General features: G+C 33.5%; 1 protein-coding gene across 32 annotated transcripts in view; it reads left to right on the top strand.

Annotated features, from left to right (window-relative positions):
* Positions 1-24,205, top strand: part of LOC129741722 (sodium channel protein para) — a 344,044-nt gene that overhangs the window by 97,254 nt on the left and 222,585 nt on the right. The gene's annotated exons all lie outside the window — the stretch shown is intronic.

The following is a 24,205-nucleotide window of genomic DNA, read 5'->3' on the forward strand; positions in this document are numbered from 1 at the left end:
CGTTCCCAAATACCACCCCATGCCAAATTTTATACCATTTGCTTGATGTGTACTCGAGTTATGCAAAAAATTGTCTTTTGTTTGGGAGGCCCCTCCCTCCCTTATTAAGAGAGGGAGGGGTCTCAAACCATAATAGGAACCTTCCCCTGCCTCCAATACCCCCACCTGCCAAGTTTCACGCAAATCGGTTCAGTAGTTTCCGAGTCTATAGGGAACAGACAGACAGACAGACAGAAATTCATTTTTATATATATAGATTCTTTACCATCTTTGTGTCATAAAGATGTCAAAAAGATGTGTCATAAAGATGTCAATAAAAAAAACATCCTTGTGGAAATCGTGTCTAAAGTTGAATGATCGATTAACAGTGAAATGTACGATAACTTTCAATAATCATTAATTAAAGGAAGGATGAAAGATTCTCAACTAAGTAAGTATTTATTTTGATATCCAGGTAAGTATTTATTTTGATTATTTGAAATTTGAGCTTAAACGTAGGAAGAAAATCCAATTTGTTTTCTAGTTCTCAACATTTGTGTGTTAAAGTCCTCACACAAATTTTTCTTGAACTTTTCTTGAAAATGAAAAAAAAACCCGTTCTGAAAATTTTAAAACTCTACAATCAATCACTATGTTTTTTGGATACTATTTCTGGATTTGGTCCAATCAGTGGTGAGTAGATTATGAGTTTTTTCAAATGAAATAATAATCACTCAGGTTGCGACGTAACAACTCTTTTTTTCTCAATTTGTATCACTTTGATATCTTTCTATAAAGTTGTAGCCAGGGAATTTTCCTATTCGATCATGCTATTGACATATAGAGTTAGAATAAAGATTTTTCCTTTGAATAAACCAGTGAAAAGGTTAAAAAATATTTTAAAAAAAATATTCTAGAACCCCTGCTGGATTATTTCAAATTTGGGCTCAAATAAACGGGGAAAGTCCCAGTTTTCGTTGATTTTTCGTAAATTTTTCTCCCAAAGACACCGTGATTTATCACAAAAATTGACTTCTTCACAATCTTAAAAAATTTGCAACACAAGTTAAAAAATACTTTTGCCAAAAATGAGTTCGAGTATTTATGATGCTTCTTAAAAAATAGTGTTTCAAAATATGGAGAGTCCTTAAACACTACTATTTGTACTCCATCAATCATGAAATGGTTGAAAAACATGCTTTGTCGGTGCAAATAAATTTTTCTCTGACTTATAAATTTCTATTTAAAACGGTCCAATTGTATAAATTCGAAGTACAAAGCTTAACTGATTGAATGTTTCATTTCAAGAATATAGATGAACTGTTAAAGGTTGCCGTTTTTCAGTCTTTTCGGTGCTATTTTTATGTTTCGCCTTTATTTTTGCGGTTCGCCCTGCTAAATAAAACCTGAATAGCCAGCAACTTTGGCGTAGTGGTTAGAGCTCAAGTCTTCTACGCCAAGGTTCATGAGATCGAATCCCGGTCATGGCATACATAGTACACTTTCTGTGGTCTAGTGGTTTTAGCATTTGTAAGATGCTAACCATCATAACTTCGAAAGATGTACGCTTAGAGTTAAGGAAAAGAAGATCTCTTCAAAGAAACATGAAAATTCACTGAGATCCTATGTGTGTGTGTTCGTTTAAAAAAAAAAAATAAGTATTGTTCAGATAAGGATACGATAAACACCGAAGACGACAAACTCAATGTTACCTCAATTTTATTTTTAACATATTAACATCAGCACCATCTGTTGTCGTTAAAGATCAACCTAGATTCATCGAAAAAGATAAGTCAGTCGAAAAATGTTGACTTTTTTCTCTGTTTCTTCTCCAAGTAGGTTTTACTTTTTCTGGCTCCTGATTTAACTAATAGGATTCTGGGTAAAACTTTTCCCTCACCAATTTTTTTCCTCTTCGCTCGAGGTGTTTGAGGTGGAAAATGTCCTTCAACATCGTCTTCTTCCTCCTCTCTTAGGGATTGGTCTGCTGCTGTGCCGAGATTCTCTGTAGAACGATATTTTTCACTGGACGGACAACGGGCGCGCCCCAATGTGAGAAAGTCAAGTATCAGCAGCAGCAGCAGTCAGGAAAAGTGGGTCACGGCCTTCATCTTCTGCCTAATCCTCCTGCAGAAGCATCGTACTTGCTCGCTTATTCATTCACCTATCTTGCTACTGAGCTTGTAAGAAGAAGTTGGGCTCCAATGTAAGAGCTCTTGACTTAAATAGTTTCTGCTATTTTGAATGTTCTAATTTTCATCAAACTTTTTGAAATAATTTATTTAAAAATTAAGCCTTATTTTCATTTCTGTGGGAAAATTTTCATTTTCTGAATCTCTCAAATTTTCAATAACGATTTTCGACTGTTCCCTAATTACATGGAAAAATTAAAAGCTGGTTGTCCTCGCTCGGACGACAACAAAGTTCCAATGTCCTTTCCACCAAATAAAAAATGGCAAATTTACGAGTACAGCATCCAACCCAGTTTGAAGCGGGTTGGAAAAAATGGGTCATTGACACATTTAAAATTTAAAAACCACTTTGGCCCTTGCTCGTGGACATCTACACATACACATACCAGTGTACATAGTCGCCAACCGATGATGCTGCTGCACACGTGAAGGATTTTTCATGTTCATATGGGCTAGCGTGTTGTAGTTTTCAATGGGCTGCTGAAAAAAGGATGCTGTTGCCTAGGCTCGAATCAAAATAGAGTAGACGGCAGGCAGCCCAGAAATCCTCCAGCTGGCGCCAACCTGATTACTATCAAAGCGTAGACGACTACGGACGGTGTCATTCGGTGCGTTCTATGAATGTGAATTTGTTGGTTGAATGACAACACTTTGCTGCAGCATTTATGATCAACTGGAAACTGGGGTGCCTTCGAATGAGTGAGTACATGTGTGATTGCAGCAGTTACTTTCAATTAATGGGCGCGACTCGTTTTGGGTGAACTCACTTTGCAAATTAAAAGTTATTTCAAAGGAAATTTATTGAATCGCAGTTTGTTCCAGTCTTTTGGAGCAGTGTTTTAAAATGTAAGTCATTTTAATTTCACAAAATCGATAGCCTTGCACCAAATTAGGACTTTGGCCAGCAAAATCTTTTTTTTTTCAGATTGAGTCAAAGTTTCAAAGGGGGAAAGAATATTGGAAATACAAATTAAAATCAGGTGTCCGAAAATACTTGACAGTTGCTTGCTCTAATTTGTTATGCTTACAATCAACACCTGATGCAAATCTGAAAAAGCTTGATATTGACACGTGTTTACGGTGGTTCCATCTATTGTTGAGCTACTTTTTTTAAACAATATCCAGATAACATCCAAAAGAGTGACATTTTCCAAACCAATTTTTGCGTTTTTTTTTTCAAACAAAATTTCAAACCAACCCGTACCCGCAAATACATAAATCTCATTTTAAAAATTTGCAAAAATTCTGTCGTTCGCTTTGAACAAAGAGGAAACTTTTCAGGCTCCAGGCACCCCTCCCCCCCAATATACATTTATTAATCATAACTGTTAGTTTGCAATGACTTTTTCTTTAGAACCACACCCAAATAATGTCCATCTTCACATGAATTTTAAGGGACAAAAAATAAAATGCTATATGATTAAATCGTTGCTTTCTTCTTACACTCAAAACTTATTCCTGTCTTCGAAATGATCATAGAGAAGGGTTTTAGTATTCTACAACGTTGTCAATCATTTTACAGCTATTTCTAGAAATTTTTAAAAATAATTATAAAATTTTCTTTAAAATTTATATTTTTTTGTTAAAATTTTTGGTTAAAAATCTTTTTCATCCAAATATTTAAAATTAAAAGAATAAGCTAGCTAAGCTAAACCCTCTGATCATATTTTTCGCAAATAGTAAGATGGATATGAGGTGAGGTCTCTTCTATAATGTGGCAAACTTTCAGAGATGCCGAATTTTTCTTTTTATTGGTCCAATAAAAGGCACCGTCTACCAAATAAAAAAAAAAATGATGTTCAGTGGATTGATAAAAATAACGAAGTATGGATTATCTCATTTTGCACGGTGTGTTTACAGGAAATGGTTAAAAGAAAAAAAACAGTTACTCTATTTTTTCAGAAATGGAAAATATAACCTTTGCTAAGTCATTTACAGATAAAATCAAGTTTTTATTAACCTGAAGCATAAAAAAATCTACAACGCTTGGAAAGATAAGTGATTTGGATTTTCTTATTACATTATTTTTGTCTGAAAATTTTATTTAAAATTTATTATTCGGAATATCCATTTTATAGTTTTTTATCCAAATGTAAATAGAATTTATAATCGTACGTTTTAATCTTGTAAAACTTATTTTGGTGAAATGAAATTTTAAGATACCTACATGAATAACAATAGCCCAACATTCTTTGATTGGTTTTCAACGAAAAATTAATTTTTTTAAAAACTTGTTCTTTAAAATGATTTCACAAATGCTTCGGATTTTTTTTCTGATACCACTTGCTTACGTCATTTTTGAATTTTGTTTTTTTTTCCAATAGAATTTGGAATATGAAATTTAGTTGAAAGTTAATGTACTAGCACTGAAATTCCTCCATCTTCGGCTACATAATATCAATTTCAAATTTCATTTTCTCATATTGAAGATTAATAAATTTGCAATCAATCATTTGAACTACATTTGCGAATAAGAATTGTAGTACTGTGGATATTTGTGAATTAATGATCATACAAAACGTTGAGAAAATGATTTTTTCAGGAATAAATTTTAATTCTATCGACGAATTCGCATCGGATGCTGGTTTTCCAGGCTTTTGGATAGCGATAACTCTCACTTGTTTCCACTCTTGGGGACAATGTTGTTCTCCAAGAATTGATTAAATAAATTAAACAAGCGAAATTTTGCGGCGTCCGGAAGGTTTTTCAACAAGTTAAATTTGATTTGATCAATTCCCGGAGCTTAGTTGTTACAAGAGAGCAGCGCAAGTGAAAATTCGACCATCGAAAAGCTGGAATCCAGACCACACCTATCAGAGGGCACGTTCCGGATTATTTTTTGCACATGTGTAGAATCTGGACAGGGGGGGGTTTTGTTTGGGCGCAAAGTGCACTTTCATGGATCAAACGTGAAAGAAAGTGGTACTCTTCCAAAGGAGGTAAAACATTCATAGAATCAATAGCATCTGTTATTTCGTCCGAGTACTTTTTCCAGTCGATGTGTCTTATAAGGTCATATGCCATATTTGTTGAATTCGAAGTGCTGGCCCCGTTGGTGATTGTAATTTTGATTGGCAAGTGATCACTACCATTGGGATCAGGGATTACCTTCCACTGGCAATCCAATGAAAGTGAATTCAAGCAGAGTGAGAGGTCAATTGCACTTTGTCTTGCAGGAGGTTTAGGTACCCGTGCTTTTTCACCCGTGTTCAAAATTGTTAAATTGAAACTGTCACAAATGTCATAAATAAGTGTAGAACGACTATCGTCAATTTGTTCTCCCCAGACAGTTCCATGTGAATTGAAGTCACCCAGGATCGACCTTGGCTCAGGAAGCACTGAGCACAGGACCTCTAGGTGACTTCGGTCCACTGCAACTCTATGATGCCGGTACAAACTGACAACGCATAAATTCTTACCTCTTATAGTTGTATGACAAGCAACAGCTTCAATTCCTCCTGATACAGGGAGGTGGATACTATAGAAGGAGTGGTGCTTATTGATCCCCAAAAGCACCCCTCCGTAAGAATCGTTGCGATCCAAACGGATAATGTTAAAATCGTGGAATGAGATGTTAGATTGTGAAGAAAGCCAAGTTTCGGACAACGCAAAAATATCGCAACTAGTTTCATTAAGTAAAAATTTGAACGGGTCCAGTTTAGGGACGAGACTACGACAATTCCACTGTAAAACAGTGATATGTGCAACCTCTCGGCTTAAATTAGCCATCGAGAGAGATAAACACTGAAATGAGGGGCCAAGTTTGCATCAATTGCTTCAAAAATGTCTTTACTACAGGAAGGATTGTTGTTACAATGCTTCTGATGGATTCAGAAACGTTGAAAAACGAAAATACTCTATTTAGAATGTCTGTCAACTTAAACAATCCCGGCTGGGAAGTTGATTCTGATAAAACTGGATTTGTAATGGTAGCCTTTGAGGTTCCTGTTGGTGTTGGATTATTCTGTGGTGAATAGATCGTACGAAATCCAGGAGGAGTTTATTTTTGTGGTTCTGCAATGTTCGGCTTTTTAGGGACGCGGATTGGAGGGCTTATTGTAGGGATTTTCTTAGGAATTTTAGCTCGTTTCCGGGGGCTCGCAACGAAGATAAAAGGGCCCTCCTCATCAGTCGTCTCTTCGTTGTCAACTGGCAACACAGAAAAAATGTTACTTGAATGAGGTTGGGCCAGTGGAGAAGCGCTCTTTAAGATAGGGGCATACGAACGTCTCGATCGTTCTTTCAAAGAGCGCTTCTTTTTATCCCAGCGACCCTTAAATGCCTTTCATGGGGTGAGCCCCCGCAATAGACACATTTCTGCTCTATTGCTGAGCATGCTCCAGCCCCATGATTCTCCCCGCATTAGGGACAGCGTGGCTTATTGCAACAGTGCGACGCTGTGTGCCCCAACTTGATGCAATTTTGACAATGCATGGGTCGAGGCACGAAGAGTCTTACAGGAAGCCTTAAAACTCCGTCAATCAAGACGTAGTGAGGGAGGGCGGTACCAGCGAAGGTCACACGGAATGAAGCTGAAGACGAGTACTTTGTAACTCCATTTACGACGTTAGCAGTTCGAAGTTGACGGCGATCCAAGATTTCGACCGAAGTCGAATCTAGGCCCTTGAACTTACCAACACCGTTGGATTTAACATACTCCGCCTCCAGACTCATCTCTGTGATCACGCCCTCAATCTCTACGTCTCGAGACGGGATGTAGACGTGATACTCCAGGTTTATAAAATTACTGGCAACAATATCGTTTGCAGCTTTCGAATAAACCACAGGAACGCGCAGCTTATTCGGACGCAGTTTTGTAACACTGGTTACAGAGGGCCACCTCGCCAGATCTTCAGTGATCTGTACCACGATAAGAGGCTTATCGTTCTTTTTGGGCCGGATAAAAACCACCCAAAATCCAGAGGAAGATGAGCCCTCAAGATATTTTCGGAGTCGAGTTGTTCTACTCTCAGATGGGGATGATGAAGAATTATCATCCATTCGAGAAAGGCTTATAATTTCCAATAATTTGACCCTCCCAGACTGTTGACAGGATTATCCAGCCGATTTTAAATTTTAGGATCACTATTTTTTTAAGCAATTTTCTTTGCTTTAATAGCTCCGTTACAAGTTTAAAATAATTTTGATTATTTTTCTTAGTATTTGAAATAATTGGGGTTTCAGTTCAATAAAAAATTTTAAAAATAAAAACTAAGGGAATTAGCACCTCTGAAATTATAAAACACCTAAAAAAAATATTTTTTGAAGATTTTAAATAGAAAATATTTAAAAAAATGTATGAGCGTTACCGATCAAATATTTTAATTTTTTTTAAATGAACCTGAAAAATCTCTACTGACTATCCATGCCAAAATTAGCGTTATTGTATTTTTTCTTTAAATCATTCTACGAAATATACCGTGTTTGGGAATGATTTGTATTGGACATTTTAAATATTTAGACTGTCTTCTAGGGTTGAAAGTTATCGCTAATTTCAAACAGTTATGTTAAAATTTGCTTTCCAACACTAAATATAATGTGTTGGATGAATTTCATATGCATGATCGTTTATGTCCACTTTTGCACCAGTTCATCACCAGTGTTCACTTTTTAGCATCATTTTTTTGGTTTATGCTGTCAGTTTTGCACCGATAGTGCCTCAGATTTAAACTGAAAGTGGACGTAAAATTTTGTCAGTGTTGCGGATGAACGTGTGGTAATACACTGATGACGATTTCTGTTCGTTTTTGAATGGTCATGTGCAAAACTGTACGAGTGGATAACATGCTTTTTCTCTATAAAATCACTGCATGTTATTATGTTTCAACTATTATATTTCAACTTTTCGTATGTACTCATGTAAACGTGTAAATATAATTGCTTTAATTTTACCGTTAATCTTTATATTTTGACGACTTCAATTTCAGTCGTCGTATTTTATTTAATTGGAAATGAGTCCATCAGTAAAGGTAAGATTAAAAGATAAGTTGAAGAATATGAAAAAAATAATTTATTTGGAAAATGTTGGAAAATTACTGAATTACTCGGAGTCTTACACAGGAGTCTGTGTGCTGTTGGTAATGAATTCCGGTTATGCAATATTCTTCTAGATTTTCATGAATATGAAATTATTAAGAAGAAATGTTTGAAAACTCATAAATTTTCAAATTTTGGAGAGCTTGAATTTCGAATTGGCAAAGAGAATTTTGCTGGTAGGAGCAGTTCCGGATCAAGGCTTCGGGAGGCCTGGGGATTTTTTTCTCGGCGAGCCCCTATAAATATTTTTTTTCATATGACTTACCATATGAGTACAGTATATTGCCTTAAAAAACAACAACGTCGGTATCTTCAATCAATAATTGTTGATACCGTGTGAGACCCAATTATGGCCACGCATTTTCAACTTTGATAATTATTTTCTTCGAAAATCAATAACTTTACATTTTTTGATTCCTACACTATTCAATTAGCGATTGCCTGAGAGAAAACAAATTTACGTTGTTTTTCAATCTCAGGAATAATCAAATCAAACATTTTATTTTTAGATTTAGCCGTTTTTCTCTGTTGTTGCTAATTAAAAGCTCTGTTTTGAGTGTGTTTTTTTTTATTCGAGTTCTCCAGCAAAACTATCCAAAGGTTCCAAAAAAGTTAATCGAAACAGTGCGCGTCCGTTGGTACCTACACTTTAGCGGGGCAATCGGAATAATAAACATATGCGTGCGCTGCCTTTGGTACATCGACACTTTTTCCGAATTCGCGTTTCATGTCACATACCTATGGAAAATTTCACTTTTTTCCCTTCGAAGTACGTCAATTATACTACGTTTCAGTGCTTTTTTCCGAATCGAACAAAAAATGGATTCCTTAAAAGCGTTACCATTGGGTCTCATACGGTACACATGCAAACATTGCGAAAGAGTTTATCTCTCTGAAAACTCTGATTAGAGCTGATAAATGCACAATTAATTCTCAATTTATTTAATAACTTTATCGCTTTCCAAAATTTTCTGATTAGTTAAAAAATCTAAGATTAATATAAAAAAATCCATATGATGATTAATCGCCTAATATGTGCCTCGTCGGAAGCAGAATGAATATTTTCATCATAGCTCATTAAAAGAAAAATTGAAATTTCAAACCTGGAAGTTAAAAAATGAATAAAATTAACACTCTCTGGAGATACAGATATAACAGTTCCAGAGTTAAATTTGAAACCTTAATTCGGATTTCATTCAGAACCACAATTCAATGTCTCAAATTATAATCATTGTTTCAAATCAAGATTTGAGAAATAAGTTACTAATGAAATTCCACTTCAAAATTGAGGATGAAAGTTGCAATCAGAGCTAAAGCAGGAATTGCAAAGTTTATAATCAACATTAAAATATTTTTTTTCGTTTAATTTCTTTAAAACACAAAATAAACGTTTTCATGCAAGGTGTTAAAGATTTAAAAATTTGATGTGGATTACAATATTTAATAAAAAATAAGATTTTCATCAGATAAAACGTTGAAAACAGAAACTATTGCCAAATAGTTCCTCTAAATGTGATAATATGTAGTTACATTTAAAAACATAAATTCAGTAGAAAAATGAAATGTTAAAAATACAGAATCATAAATCTGGAAGAAAAATTAATACTTAAAGAATCGCTCAATGAAATTTACAATACAAGTACATCAGAATCAATAAATTAATACTAAGGTTAAACTAGTTGAATATCTCAGAAATTTGAATGAAATTCAAACTCAGTATTGTCGATTTCTTCATGTCCATGTAGTTAGTTAGTTACTTACTAATTATCTAAGTTACTATAGAAGATATTTAATTTATTCGTTTTTTTTTTCAAATTAATTTTTGGAAAAGGGGATAGATTGTTTAAATCAGAGCAAATTCCAAAAATGATCGATAAGCTAACATTAATGTTGCTGTATTCAATCTCATACTTATGCTTAACAAGTGAGCATTTCTAATTGCCTGGTTTTATTCATTTTACTCCCAGCAATGCTCGACAAAACTTAAAAATTTTATGGGATTTTTATTTTTTTAACTTTATTCATGTATATTTCTTTAATTTTGATAATACTCGGCATTTTTCCGGATACTCTCCGAATAAAATTTTGGAATGTTTATATTAAAGTCTTTTTGTTAAGTTAAGTAAATATGAACCCCTCCGAAAATTGTCTATTCCTCACAAATAAAGTTAAAAGTTTTAAGTAAATGCAATATATGTACATATGTGCCTTGTAATTGTGCTAGACGTTTAAACTTAATGAAAATGGAAAGGGATTTTCTTTATCTACCTATTCTGCACTGCAAATTTTTTTCAAAAACTGATAATTACTGTATTTTCTTTTCAATAAGATATATTTAGGTTGAAATTTTTTTAGCCGCCGTAAAAGCCGTAACTTTTTTTTAATGTGGAGAAAATATTTCATATTCAAATCATAACGGTGAATTAGCTGAGAATTCCCAAAATGTATTCTCTATTTAATAAATCAGGGTTAGTGATCAATTATTTAATATAATGTAGGCATTCTAGATTCTACTGATTTATTCGAACAAACCTTAGTTTTCAAGGACTATAACAGAAATCTCAAGTTGGTCACAATTTTTTGAGCTTTATCTAAATTGTTATTGCTTTTGAGAGTTTTAAAAACGATTTGAATGCTGCCGACGTTTTTCGATAAAAAATGTGAATTTGATATGTTTTCTGTCACGCTCTAAAAGAACTTTTTTCAAATCTCTGGATTCTGCTTAGAGTTGTCCGGATTTTGTGTTAGATACAGATATAACAGTTCCAGAGTTAAATTTGAAACCTTAATTCGGATTTCATTCAGAACCACAATTCAATGTCTCAAATTATAATCATTGTTTCAAATCAAGATTTGAGAAATAAGTTACTAATGAAATTCCACTTCAAAATTGAGGATGAAAGTTGCAATCAGAGCTAAAGCAGGAATTGCAAAGTTTATAATCAACATTAAAATATTTTTTTTCGTTTAATTTCTTTAAAACACAAAATAAACGTTTTCATGCAAGGTGTTAAAGATTTAAAAATTTGATGTGGATTACAATATTTAATAAAAAATAAGATTTTCATCAGATAAAACGTTGAAAACAGAAACTATTGCCAAATAGTTCCTCTAAATGTGATAATATGTAGTTACATTTAAAAACATAAATTCAGTAGACTTCAACTTCTAATGCTCAGAATTTCACAGATTTAAAAAAAGGTTTTTTTGATTTGGTCAGTCAATAATGATGCGGGATAAATTCTTATACCTATACTTATTCTAGCCCCCCCCTCCCCCTTAATTTATATTGTTTTAAAGTAAAACTACTTGATATATAATTCCCCTTATCTGTTATTTATTACGTTTGAATTCCGATTCTCTAGATTTCCTCAATTTCTTGAACTTGAAGCCATTTCAAAGATATATTAACTGTAAAACACTGTAACACTGTAACACTGTAGAACAAAATCTCAAAATTATATGCAACAAGGAACACATCTGTATATAAATTTCGACTCTGTAAAAAAGGTTGCCGAAAAAAATTCTGTTTTTTGACAAATAAAAATCTGCAATTCTATGATTTGACCTCAAAATTATGTGACGCTTTTCTGTGATGCTGTTGTCATGAACTTTATAGAAAAGTGAAGGAAATTATTCACAAATTCAATCGTTTTTTAATAAATCCATTTTAGAAAATAGATTTTCATAACATAAGCACGAATATTTTATAAATAAGATTAAAAATATGGGATAAATAGTGATACAAAAATTTATAATTTCAAAAGTATGTACAAGAAATTCCTTGAATTCTGCATACATTTTCAATATTCTGTGATCTGTGACAAAAATTTGCTAAACGTTCTGTGATTCAAACTAATGCTTTTATTTGCAATACAAAAATGTTTAAAAAGCGATGGGCCAAATATATGCCACGAAGTAGGACGATAAAAATTCAAATTTAATTTTTTTTGCAGTGTAATTTCTCTGCGGGTATTTCAGTCTATAGAAAAAATGAAAAAGATGAGAAGAATATTTTCGTGACATAAAAATGTTTAAAACTAGCTCAAATTTTGAAATTGATACATTTTCATAAATTCCATTTATTGCCTGTGAACGATGAAGAGAAACGTTCCCAGTAAAGTGTCAGCATTTGCAGTGGTGCGTTGGCCCGTTAAATTGTGTGTAGACAGTAAGGAGAAAAGCGGCCAGGCAGACATAGATGAGGCATTCCAAGAAAAACCAATGGATTGTATAGCATGCTAGTAATGTTCCTTCGCTCTCGAGGGACTGCTGCAGCAAAACCTACATCAACGCTCGTACGGAATCGTACTTGGTTGGTAGAAGGTAATAAAACAAGGACTGGCAGGAGCCACCACATGTATTGTGTTCAGCAGTAAAATCACCACTACATCGCTAGCATTGTTGAATACATTTTGGGGTGAGAGTACAACTTCAATGGAAGAGAGAAAACATCGGACTGGTGCGTGGTGGAGTATATTGCGGGAAAATTGGGTGGCTGGTGAAAGAAGATGGTTCTTTTCTTGGAACCGGTTATAAATTTTTCATGAGTAATCGAGGTTTGAACTTCTAACCTGACAAGTATAGAACGATAGCTTACATCACATTTGATTTGATAAGCGGCACAACCTTTAGATAGAATCGTATCAGAATGCCAATCAAATTATTAACTCTCAACTATCTCCGTTTAATTGAATTGGCAAAATTTCACACATCGTTCTGAAAATATCTATTTTTTTGCTTAAACAATTTTTTTTCATTAAAACTCATTGAAATTTTTCATGACAATAGCTCACTGAAGGATTAAAATAATTTTATTTGCGATTTTTTTTGTTTTTGGCATGACCATAGTCAATAAGATTCTATAGTGGCTCCAGAGAGTAATAATCATTTAGTTGTTAAGACAAGTAAAGCTTTTTTTTTAATTCATAATAACCTGCTTCTTTAACACGTTCGTCGCCACGCTCATTTTGGTAGTTTTACTAGCCGGGCCCAAAGAAATTTTCTGAGAGAGAAAGCAAAGAGGGAGAACTCCCATATTTGAAACGTGTGGCGAAACTGAGCGGTAAACTCAAGTAAGAGAGCGTCACACGCTTTTTGATGTGACGGGGCCCCCCAGGAAATACACCCGTCACCCGAATATGGGTGCTATGGCGACGAACGTGTTAAGCAAATGTTTCACTTCTACTCTCTGGAGCCACCATACTGTCTCATTATGTCAAAGTAAACACTTTTTTTCTTTTTTTACTTAAGAACAATTTTATTAGGACCTCTAAAATTGAAAATATCTACAACCTTTGATTTTTTTTTTAAAATAAATAGAATCCACCATTTTAGTTATTTAAATTTATTCAGATTGTAAATCCCCAATCTGAATAACTGTTTTGACACATTGGCATTTAATAGTCAACAATGAAGAGTAAAAAACTTCAACCGAGTACTTTGAGGATTTCATTTTTTTGTCGTATAATTAAGCCAATAAGAGCAGCAGGAAGGGGCTATAAAACATTACTTTCTTTTCCGTTTGGCATACATTAGAATGAGTAATGAATGAGTGTGAGAACTGACCTGACCTTCGTGTTTCGAGGCAGAACAGAACCGAACTTAAGCTGCTCCAAGTCAAACTAAATACCACCAATTCTAACAGCAGCAGCAGTGGCTTTTGGATGGATGCAAGATTTAATTTCACATCACGACGAGCAAAGCCGAGAAAATGTACAAAAATAGAAGCAGCAGTAATAAAACACCACAAGGGTGTATGCTAATGAATTGGAACGAAACAAAGTTGAGGAAGGTATTTGAGGGAAGCCTAGAATGACAACTGAAATGCTGTGCTGCTTATTTTCAGTAAATTTAAGTTAAGCCTTGTATTTTTTAATATTCAATTTATTCTATGGAGCCACCGTATTTTAAAATCTTTTAAATTCAAATTTTAAATTTAAAATTTTTTTAATTTTCTTCTTTTAAAATTAAATCATACTTTTAATTTAATGTGTTTGTTTGAAAATGCACCTTGATTTTTGATTTTCGATCGAGCTTGGAAAAACATGGTGGCTCAAGAGAGTTATTTTATCGTTAAAATTAGTTTTAAAAAAATAATGTAAAAAAAGGTGGCTCCAGAGAACTTGAAGTTTGAATGTTATTTTAAGACTAGCAAATTAAAAAAAAAACTAAAGGTTCCAAAGAGTTGATGTTACTTGAAAATTTAGTTTGAAAATTTTATTGTGAATATTTTAATGTATATCAAATCATTTCTATTTCTTGCGGGAATTGAATAAAAATATTCCAACACCGAGTCGAGGAAAGTGAGATTCACCTTTCATTGTAACGCAACAGTCGCCGCAACATAACATGCATCATTTTCATTCGTTTACCGCAATTTATTGCCCAACAGTCAATAATCTTCTGACTAATGTACTGGAAGAAACATTCATCATTCAGTGACAGCAGCGCCTCGCTAGAAATTTGCTGCCAATCCTTTTCATTTATACTGAAATGTCATACACGCATACTAACATATACACACCATGTACGAGCAAATACTAAAACAACTATCATCCCCGTTTGCCAAACATAGGTTGGTACTTGAGAAAGGCGCTTTGAAGTTGGGAAAACTCCTAGAGCGAAACCATTTTCTCGCTCCATCTCGCCTCTTGTTCTCGCACTCTCTACAGTTCTCGGTGTGTGATGTCCACACGATACGGTGAAAAGCTTCCAGTTCCGCTTTGTGTCCACATCCGTTGTTCTCTCTCCCTCTGTCTCTGCATCAAAAGAAGTCCCTCCGTGCTTCTGCCACCAATTTTCCGGCACAAACACCATCACCATTGCTGAGTAAACGAGTGAGCAAACAGCCATGAAATGGAGACGCATGGTTTTTCCGCCCGCCACTGCAACTTAATAAAGCGAATAATTGGCACCTGAACTCTTCCGGACTAGTGGTGTTGTCATCTTTCGTCGACTCGTAGCGATTCCACCTCTGCCGTCCTACCGTTTTTGTAATCGACCTTTCAAACAAGGTGTGTGCGGTAAGTTTGTTGAAAGGTGCCCTGTGCTTCAAGTATATATTTCGTCATAGAGCGTTCGCAAAATTTCGTTTAAAAAAATGTCGTTATTTTTGGATTTTTTAATTTGAAAAAGTCAACAAGATCTTAGAGTTGAAAATATCAAGAGTTCATTAAGTTTCAATTCTCAAATGTTTTCAGAAAATTATGGACCATTCATTGCACACTCATATGGCGCAACTCCTTATAGTTGCTGTAATTTTGATCCGTTATCGGAAAAGACTGGCTTAATTCCTTTATCATGTTAAGTCCTTTGACTTTTCATAGGGTACATAGGCTTTTCTTTTGACGACGGGTCAAAATTACACATTATTTAGAAAGTTTGCGCTCTGTGGAGATGTGAGCAGTTTCAAGCGCCAAGTGATGTACGATGCAAGGGATAAAAAATGTAAATAAAATGAGACATTTTTAAACAAAACGTGAATTATTTCTTAACTTTAAACATTTCACTTTTTTCACCCCAAATAATTATTTTACAGTTTCGAAAATTTTGTTTAAGCCCGCTAGATTTCTGCAGCTTCCGGATCATGATCATTTCTGCAGCTAGTGTTTCCAGGACAGTCTGTTGAGCAAATAATTAATTATTAATTAATGATTTAAGAAATTATTTCTTATAAAATACTTACCATTTAACAGCAAAGTTTTATTACGAAGCAAATTTGGTTCGAAATCGAAACCCTCTTCGTGCGGGTCTTTTGATTCCACGCAGTCCATGAGGAGAATAATAATGTATCACAACGGTTGAAATTATGATAAAACATTAAACTTCCTGTCTTGAAGCGTTCCCGGGCTGATCGAAAATATGTGTAATATTGACCCGACAAAATGATCCGTTATTTGACAGATATTTAGGGTTCGAAAATACGGGTCAATTTTAAAACTTTCAAGTGTTCCGCCAAATGAGTGTGTGCTTTCATAGCTGTCGGAATCTCGTTGGATTTTTAACGTTCATATGTTTTATTTTTCTGATACATCAATTTAATCAAGGATTTGCATTTGATGATGTAGATTTTCAAAAAGGATAAGTCGTCAGTTTTACGCAAATCATCTTTTTTTTTAAATAAAATCAGCTTTGTACTAATCTTCACATTTTTCAGCCTCTTATACAGACCCGTGCAAAGGATTCGTCCATAGGAGGGGTTTCGGAATTCAAATTTAGCTAGAAAAAATATCTATAGAAAAATTGAACAACAAATAAGCAAATTGATGTCTAAAACCATTTTCTTACTCATGTACGACTATCAAACATGCTCTTAAAAATAATAAATTTTACTGATACTATTCAAAATCATTCAAAATCAATGTTTGAAGTTAATATGATTTCCGATTAGTTAGTAAGTTAGTAATTCAGGATGTAGTCCTTATTTTGAACATGAAATTAGATGAAAATAAATTTAGAACGGTTTAGATTACAAACATGAAATCGATTTTCAGACACATCAGAAAAAGAATGCAAATTGAAATTTAGAATAAATCCAAAATTAAAAGATTGAGACATGAGAATCAGTGCACAGAAATAGAGTATTTAAAATATAACACCAGATTTAGAAAAAAATCAAAACCCAGTTCCAAAATAAATTTTAGGCCACATTGCGGACCAAATACGAGATATCTCGCTCCTCGCAAATGTGCCCTACTTTGAAGCCTAACTCAAATGTTCTATATTCAACCATCAAACTGTCTTCGACAAAATTGAACACAACACTTGCCGTTACTCAAAGAAGCTAAAGCTGTGAATTTTGGTTCAATGATTTCTGAGATACACTGTACCTAATCTCGGTGTTTCTCGGATTAAGGGGGAGGGGGGGGGGGGGGGGGTAGGGTCTAACGGGTACGATTTTTTTTCTAGAGCTAACATTCAAACAAATGTATTTAAATTTTTTGCATTATACAAAGCATTGTTAAAAGAACATTTAGTAATTTTTTCGTAGAAAAAATATTGAAAAATGAGCCGGTGACGGAGCACTTTCGAGGATGCCTTTTAGAAAAAAGGATTTGCGGTGGACACTGTATCTCAGCACAGAATCATCTGAAGTCAAAAAATCAGAGCAAAATATTTTTAATAGATGTTTTTCTGGACCCCAACGTTTTTATTTAACTTAAACAATTTTTTATGAACTTTTTGTGGCTGTTTGAAGTAAAAACTACGATTTTTCACGAAAAAATCCGCCATTTTTCACCTGTAAAATCTCCCCAAAGTAAAAAAAAACAAAAAAGAAAAACGTTGGGGTCTGGTATTTTATATGTAGAAAATATGTTCCAAATTTGAAAAGAATCGGATAAGTAGTTTTCAAATGACGATGTCCACGGACTTTAAAAATGTGCTTTCGAGAAAAACGCGTTTGAAGTTTCTGCTCTTGCTTTCTTGCAGTATTAGATAGGAGGAGCTAAAGGCCTATAACTTCTACAGTTTTGCTTCAATTGACTTGAAAATTTGACACAACACTCTTGGAATGTTTTACAATAAGAAAATAAAAAAATAAAAAAATCGATTTTTTGAAAGTGTTAGACCCTACCCCCCCTTAAAGTTTTTCGCGGTCCGTAATGTGTTAGTTTAAATTTCTTTTTCATTTTAAAAACAAAATGTTCAAGGCATCATTGAAAGCTTAAACCGACAATGTACAGGTTGGATAATGGGTGTTCTCTTGGATGATCAATAAGGAACTGATAGAAAATATTTTTAAGTTTTGAGAGCGAGTTGTGCAGTCTAAAATTTCAAGCTCTGAATTTTTTGTCGCTGTCTTTTGGAATATTGGCCCAATATTATTGTGTCCTGGAAAGGACAAAATGTAAAAATTATGGTTTTCTTATAAAAGATTTAGATATTTGGTTTTCAAGAAATAAAATTAGAAATTGAAAAAGATATCTTAGTTTTTTAACAATTTAGAAGAAATTTTTTTAAATAAAATATCTTAGCATTTTTTTTAAATCTTATTTGAAGAATGTGATTGATTACTAAAGGAAACAGAATTTTGGAGCCTATGCTTTCAAAAGTTTGGTTGATTAAGGTCCTGACTCTAAGCTGTTTTCAGATTTTGTCTGTCATCTCTAGTTTTGGAGATGTGGTATTTATGAGTTTAAAAATGAAGTGCAGTTGAGCTTTGAGTGAAAACGGATGAACTGACAAATCTAAATTAAATAGAAAAAAGACGATTCTGTATATACTTTATTCGGATGAGGGAATAACATTTTGATGAAAACAATAAAAAATTATCTTGAAAAGTAAATTCTACAGTTTTAACAAGTTTAAAAACTATCATTACTAGTATAACTAACATTACTGAAGAAAGTTGAAAAAAAAAAAGGTTTTATTTCATCCAACAAATTTCAAAAAACGATTTCATGTTTGCTTTGAAATATATCTTAAACTCTGTTCAATGTCGTGGTCTTGCAGATTGGTCATCTTGAATTGAAACATTTTAGTTAATTCTTCCATACCCCTCGATCTTTTAGCTATAATTTTATTGTAAAGTGTTGCCATTTTGTCATATTTAGTTTAAGTAAGAATATGAAGAACTAAAGCGCCAAAAAGTGTAATTATAAGTTCAAATAAAATAAAATGCCTCTTCCTGTTTTACTTTTCGACAAGTAAAGTCTTGTTTTTACCATCCGAGATGGTCTTCCCAAACGAACTCAATGTGGTATAAAAGTTTGAAAAACTCATTAAAATTCCCGTATTTTAAAAAATGGGATAAAGGAAACAAATAGAAATTCTCTATAACTTTTTTCACAGAAATTGAAAGAACTTGCGGTCTCAAGAAAATTTGATAATAAGTTTAAAACTTTATTTTAAATTTTTAAGGTTTTTTTTTAACAAATGCAGAAATTTTTAAATGATTTTACCTACCCTATTTTCAAAATAAAAGGTGATGTAAAAAAAAACAAAATAATTAAATATTTGAATTCAGGGCACCCAAATTAATCATAATAAGTTCTTAAATTCGTTGCACCTTTGAAAATGTGAATTTTATGACCTTGTGTAATTTATCAAAACCCTTTTGAATGTGAAGTTGAACATTGAGAAGAACAAGAAAAAAAGATTAAAATTGTGTATGATATTAGGTTCTTGATGAATATTTCATATTATCATAAGATTTGAAACGACGTAAACGATTTTTTATAATCAAAAAGATAAGTAATAAAGAAATGGATACTAGGTTTTAATTTTTTTTGCTAATTCTTTTGACTATTATGAAAACTGAACACCTGTCACATAGCTTATAATTTGTTGATGTGTAAAGTTAGTATTCAATGCTTAAATTTTAAAGTTAAAATGTTTGGTTTCAATTTCTAAACTTTAGTTACACTTCTTATTTAATAAAAAGTTAAGAAGTTACACTTCAGAATATAACCCATTCTTAAGGTAGAGTTTTTTTTTGTGATAAAACTTGAAACTCAAACAAAAGGTTTATTGTAAAAAAAATTTATTGAAATACAAAAGGTTTATTGAATTTCAACTCTTAACTTACAATAAAAAATAAGTTTCAATTCGTGAAGGCCATTCAGTGTTGTAAAATGAAATGTCTTTGGTCAAGAGTGATTTAGGCGAACTATTTTTCTGACATGTCTATTAACGCTTATTTTTTTATCACTTTTTGGGATAAAAAATTGTTTACTATAGTAAATTCATTTTTGGATCTGAAAAGTTTTGCTTGAAAAAACCTCCATGAGGGGGGGGGGGGGGGGGGGGGGTTAAACCCCTAAAACTAACTTAAAATGCGGATTTCGAATCATTATTTTACTCTGGAAATCTAACAGGTAATCTTTTACATTTAAAGTTTGAATTCCTAGTTCAAAGAACTTTGTACAGCGATAGAATCAACAAACAAAACATGCGTTTTTGTTGAAAAATTAGAAAATTTACTCTGGAAATTAATTCAAAATTTAAACTCATGATTCTGATGTGAAAATGAACTAATCCGTTAAAAACTCTCACATGTCAACCTACCTTTAATTTTCTCTAAAGCTCACCTCTAAATCTGTTTTATTATTAATTTTTTGATTCAATCCACCTGAATTAAAAAAATAGATGTCTTTTCGATAAGCTCTATTATTCGGTGAAAGCTCCAACCCTCTCAGTTTTCAATTGTTCTTATCCCAAGCTGTCCTTCCAACCCGCTTGGTTTCGAATTAGATAAAAAAATACTAGGACTCGCTTTCCAATTTCATGCTCGCTTTCCAATTTCAAGCTGTCCTTTCAATTAACTCGAAATTGGTACTAATACGTTCAGCCTATCCTCTCAATTCGCCTTCCAATTTCAAGCTGTCCTCTCAACTCGCTTGAAATATGTTTATCAATACGTTCAGACTGTCAACTCAACTCACCTTTCAATTCTTAACTGTGCTCACAGTTCGCCTGAAATATTTTTACTAATACGTTCAGGCTGTCCTTTCTATTTGTTTGAATTTTCTATCGATTCGTTCCAGTTGTCCTCTCAACTCGCTTTCCAATTTCAAGCTGCTTTCTCAACTTACTTGAAATATTCTCATCAATTCATTCAGACTGTCCTCTCAACTTGCCTTCCTCTTGAAATTTCTATCGATTAGTTTCAGCTGTCCTCTCAACTTGCCTGAATTTTCTATCGATTCGTTCCAGTTGTCCTCTCAACTCGCTTTCCAATTTCAAGCTGCCCTCTCAACTCGCTTATCAATAAATTCAGGCTGTCCTCTCAACCCGCTTGAAATTGTCAACATGACGTGGTTGGTAGAATAAGTACAAGGAACGCAGATTTTAAAAGCTACGTCTGATGGATTGGTTTTATTCGGCCTTCCGGTGTAAAAAGACGGATTGGCTTAAAAAGCGCAGATTTTTATAACTGCTACTGATTGATAGATTTGATTTGGCCTTCCGATGGAAAAGGCGGTTTGACTCATGAAGCGCAGTTTTCTAAGGCGATTGGTTGTTTGTTTTTTGGCCTTCCGATCGAAAAAGACGTCTTGGCTTAGGAAGCGCAAATTTTTAAGGCTGCTGCTGCTGCTGATTTTTGTTGTTGTGATTTTGCCTTCTGATGGAAAAATATGAATTAGCTTAAGAAGCGCAGATTTTAAATTCTGCAGCTGACTGGTTGATTTGATTTGGCTTTCCGGTGGATAAAAGCGGATTAGCTTAGGAAGCGCAAATTTTTAAGGCTGCTGCTGATGATTGTTTGTTTCTAGGTGGCCTTCCGGTGGAAAAGACGGAGCTAGCTTAGAAAACGCAGATATTTAAAGCTGATGCTGATTGTTTGTTTTGATTTTGCTTTCTGGTGGAAATAGACGAATTGGCTTAAGAAGCGCAGTTTTTTAAGGCTGCTGCTGACTGATTGTTTTGATTTGGCTTTACGGTGGGAAAAGACGGATTGGCTTAGAAAGCGCAGATTTTGAAGGCTGATGCTGATTGTTTGTTTTTATTAGGCCTTCCTGTGAATAAAGAAGGATTGGATTAGGAAGCGCAATTTTTTAAGGCTGCTGCTGATGGTTTGTATTGATTTGACTTTCCGGTAAAAAAGACGGATTCGCTTAGTAAGCGCAGACTTTAAAGGCTGCTGCTGATTGATTGATTTGATTTGGCCTTTCGGTGTATAAAGACGGATTGGCTTAGGAAGCGAAGATTTTTAAGCAGGCTGCTGCTGATTGTTCGTTGTAATTTGGCCTTCCTATGAAAAAAAACGCATTGGCTTAGGAAGCGCAAATTTTTAAGGCTGCTGCTGCTGATTGTTTGTTTTGATTTGGCCTTCCGGTGTATAAAGACTGTTTTGGCTTAAGAAGCGCAAAATTTTAGGGCTGCATCTGTGGTGTGGACTTTTTGTTTTGATTTGGACTTCCTGTTGAAAACGGATTGGCTTAGGAAGCGCAGATTTTTAAGGCTGCTACTGCTGATTGTTTGCTTTCATTTGGCTTGCTAAGAATATTTTTGGATTGTTCCGGCTCTGTTAAACAAAAACAGAGCAACAGGAAAAATAGAGATAAGGAAAGCCTTAGCTAAGAATGGAATGTGGAATTTAGATGAAGGATATTGGAAAAATAAATTTTTTGGAGAAGAACATAATTCGTTAAATAAAAGTTTCTTATGAGAATAGAGGTGGAAAGGAATGAAAAGATAAGTTGAAGGTTATGCAGAAAAACAATAAAATTTTATACATTTGAAAAGCCTGAATATGAAAATAGAATTTTTCTTGATGTTATACAAAAAATTTTAAAAATTGTTCACGATTTTTTTTTAATTTGAAATTTGTTATTTTCAAGTTGTAGTAATCTTGAATGTTCCATTTTTGGACCCCTGGAAAACCCATACCTTATAAAGTTCAACTTCTGTCAAACTTTTGACATTGTTAGACTTATCTATCAATTTAGCAAGACTTTTGAATATTAAAATTAATCAAATTTACGTGATGAGCAAAATTGTCACGGCGTAACATCCAAGGAAACGCAGATTGCACCTTTATTATACGTATTTTTACAAATATTTTAACAATAGGAAAGTCTTTACCATAGAAAGTGCCTTTTAAATAATAGGATGAAAAACGCTGTTTTGTCAAAAATTTGGCTTTTCCTATCCTGCAGATCGATCGATCTTTCACGGTGCCCCCCTGGACAGTTATTATAAAAAAAAAGTGACCATCAAAACCAAGTATAGGGCTCGATTTCTTAGGTTATTCTACACCTCTGGGCAAATTTTTAAAAAAATCCCTAGTCGAATTTTCGAGAAATCTTTATTTGAAGTTTTTAGGTCAAAAAAACCAATATAATCATAATTCAAAGTACCGTAAACTGGGGGAACTTTGATCACTTTTTTTTATTCATTTTTGAATATTTTGGAAGGGGTTGCTTTTTCGTAATACCTAAAAGCTTTAAAACCCTTACTGAGGTGAGGAGTATCAAACATGATTATTGATTGCAGTAAATTCAAACGCCATTTGTGGTCATAATTAAATGTTTGTTACAAAACCAGATTTCGAGTTTCGAGGTAACTTTGATCACTTTGGTTTAAACGTATCTCAACATCTTAAAATTTATTGTTTTGATGCCATTTAGCACAGAAGGCTCAAAATATCGATAACAGTATTTTTTGTTTGGACTCGATTGAATTTTTCAACGTTTTCTTTCAAAAACAAATATACTCACAAGATGGACAATGTTGCTGCATACATTTAGGGGCAAAAATTATAAACATTTCTTTATATTTTTAGGCCCCAAAAACAAATGAAATTTCATCTTCATGCAATTCCCTGAGTCCTCGCACTGTTCCTATGTTCTTTTTTTCTTCAAACTTAATCGTTCGATAGAGTTTTAGCCATTTTTTCTATACGAGCTTTTTCATGGAAAATGACCGATTTTTTTCAATATCCAAAAACTATCATCAAATGACCATAAAAATAGCACTTAAACTAAACCCAAACCAAATAAAAAGTGGAACTTTCACATTAAACAACCCATTTGCTCCTAAATGCTTAAATTTGATCAGGACAGATGTTTGTTTGTGAGCCTTCAAAAACCAATGTATTTTAAGATTTTAAAATTACATTTAATGTAATATAAAAAATCTTCTAATAAAAACCAAATTTAGCTTATTTGTAACTTAATTCATAGGCTTCCAAACGTATTAAACAGTTTTCAGATATTTTAACTTTAAACTTAGTTAACCTTCCCATGCCGTTCGGGTCAATATGACCCGAAGCGCACATTCAAAATCTCTTTATCATCATTCCAATATACTGAAGAACTTGGAATTTTGACAGACCAAGTATGTTCTATGAAAATAATGATCAAATTAACGTAAAAAAATTGAAATTTGAGTTTTGAAAATCGGTTCATTGGGAAATGAAATACAGCTAAGCAAAGCGAAAATTGTATATCGTTTTTTTAAAGTTAGATTTTTTTCAACCGGAAGATCTGAGATAGCGGACAAAACTTGCATTGGACCCCAACATATCTATACACTGTCGGATAGATGAATTC

The sequence above is a fragment of the Uranotaenia lowii genome, chromosome 2, assembly GCF_029784155.1.
Source record: "Uranotaenia lowii strain MFRU-FL chromosome 2, ASM2978415v1, whole genome shotgun sequence".
Taxonomy (NCBI): Eukaryota; Metazoa; Arthropoda; class Insecta; order Diptera; family Culicidae; genus Uranotaenia; species Uranotaenia lowii.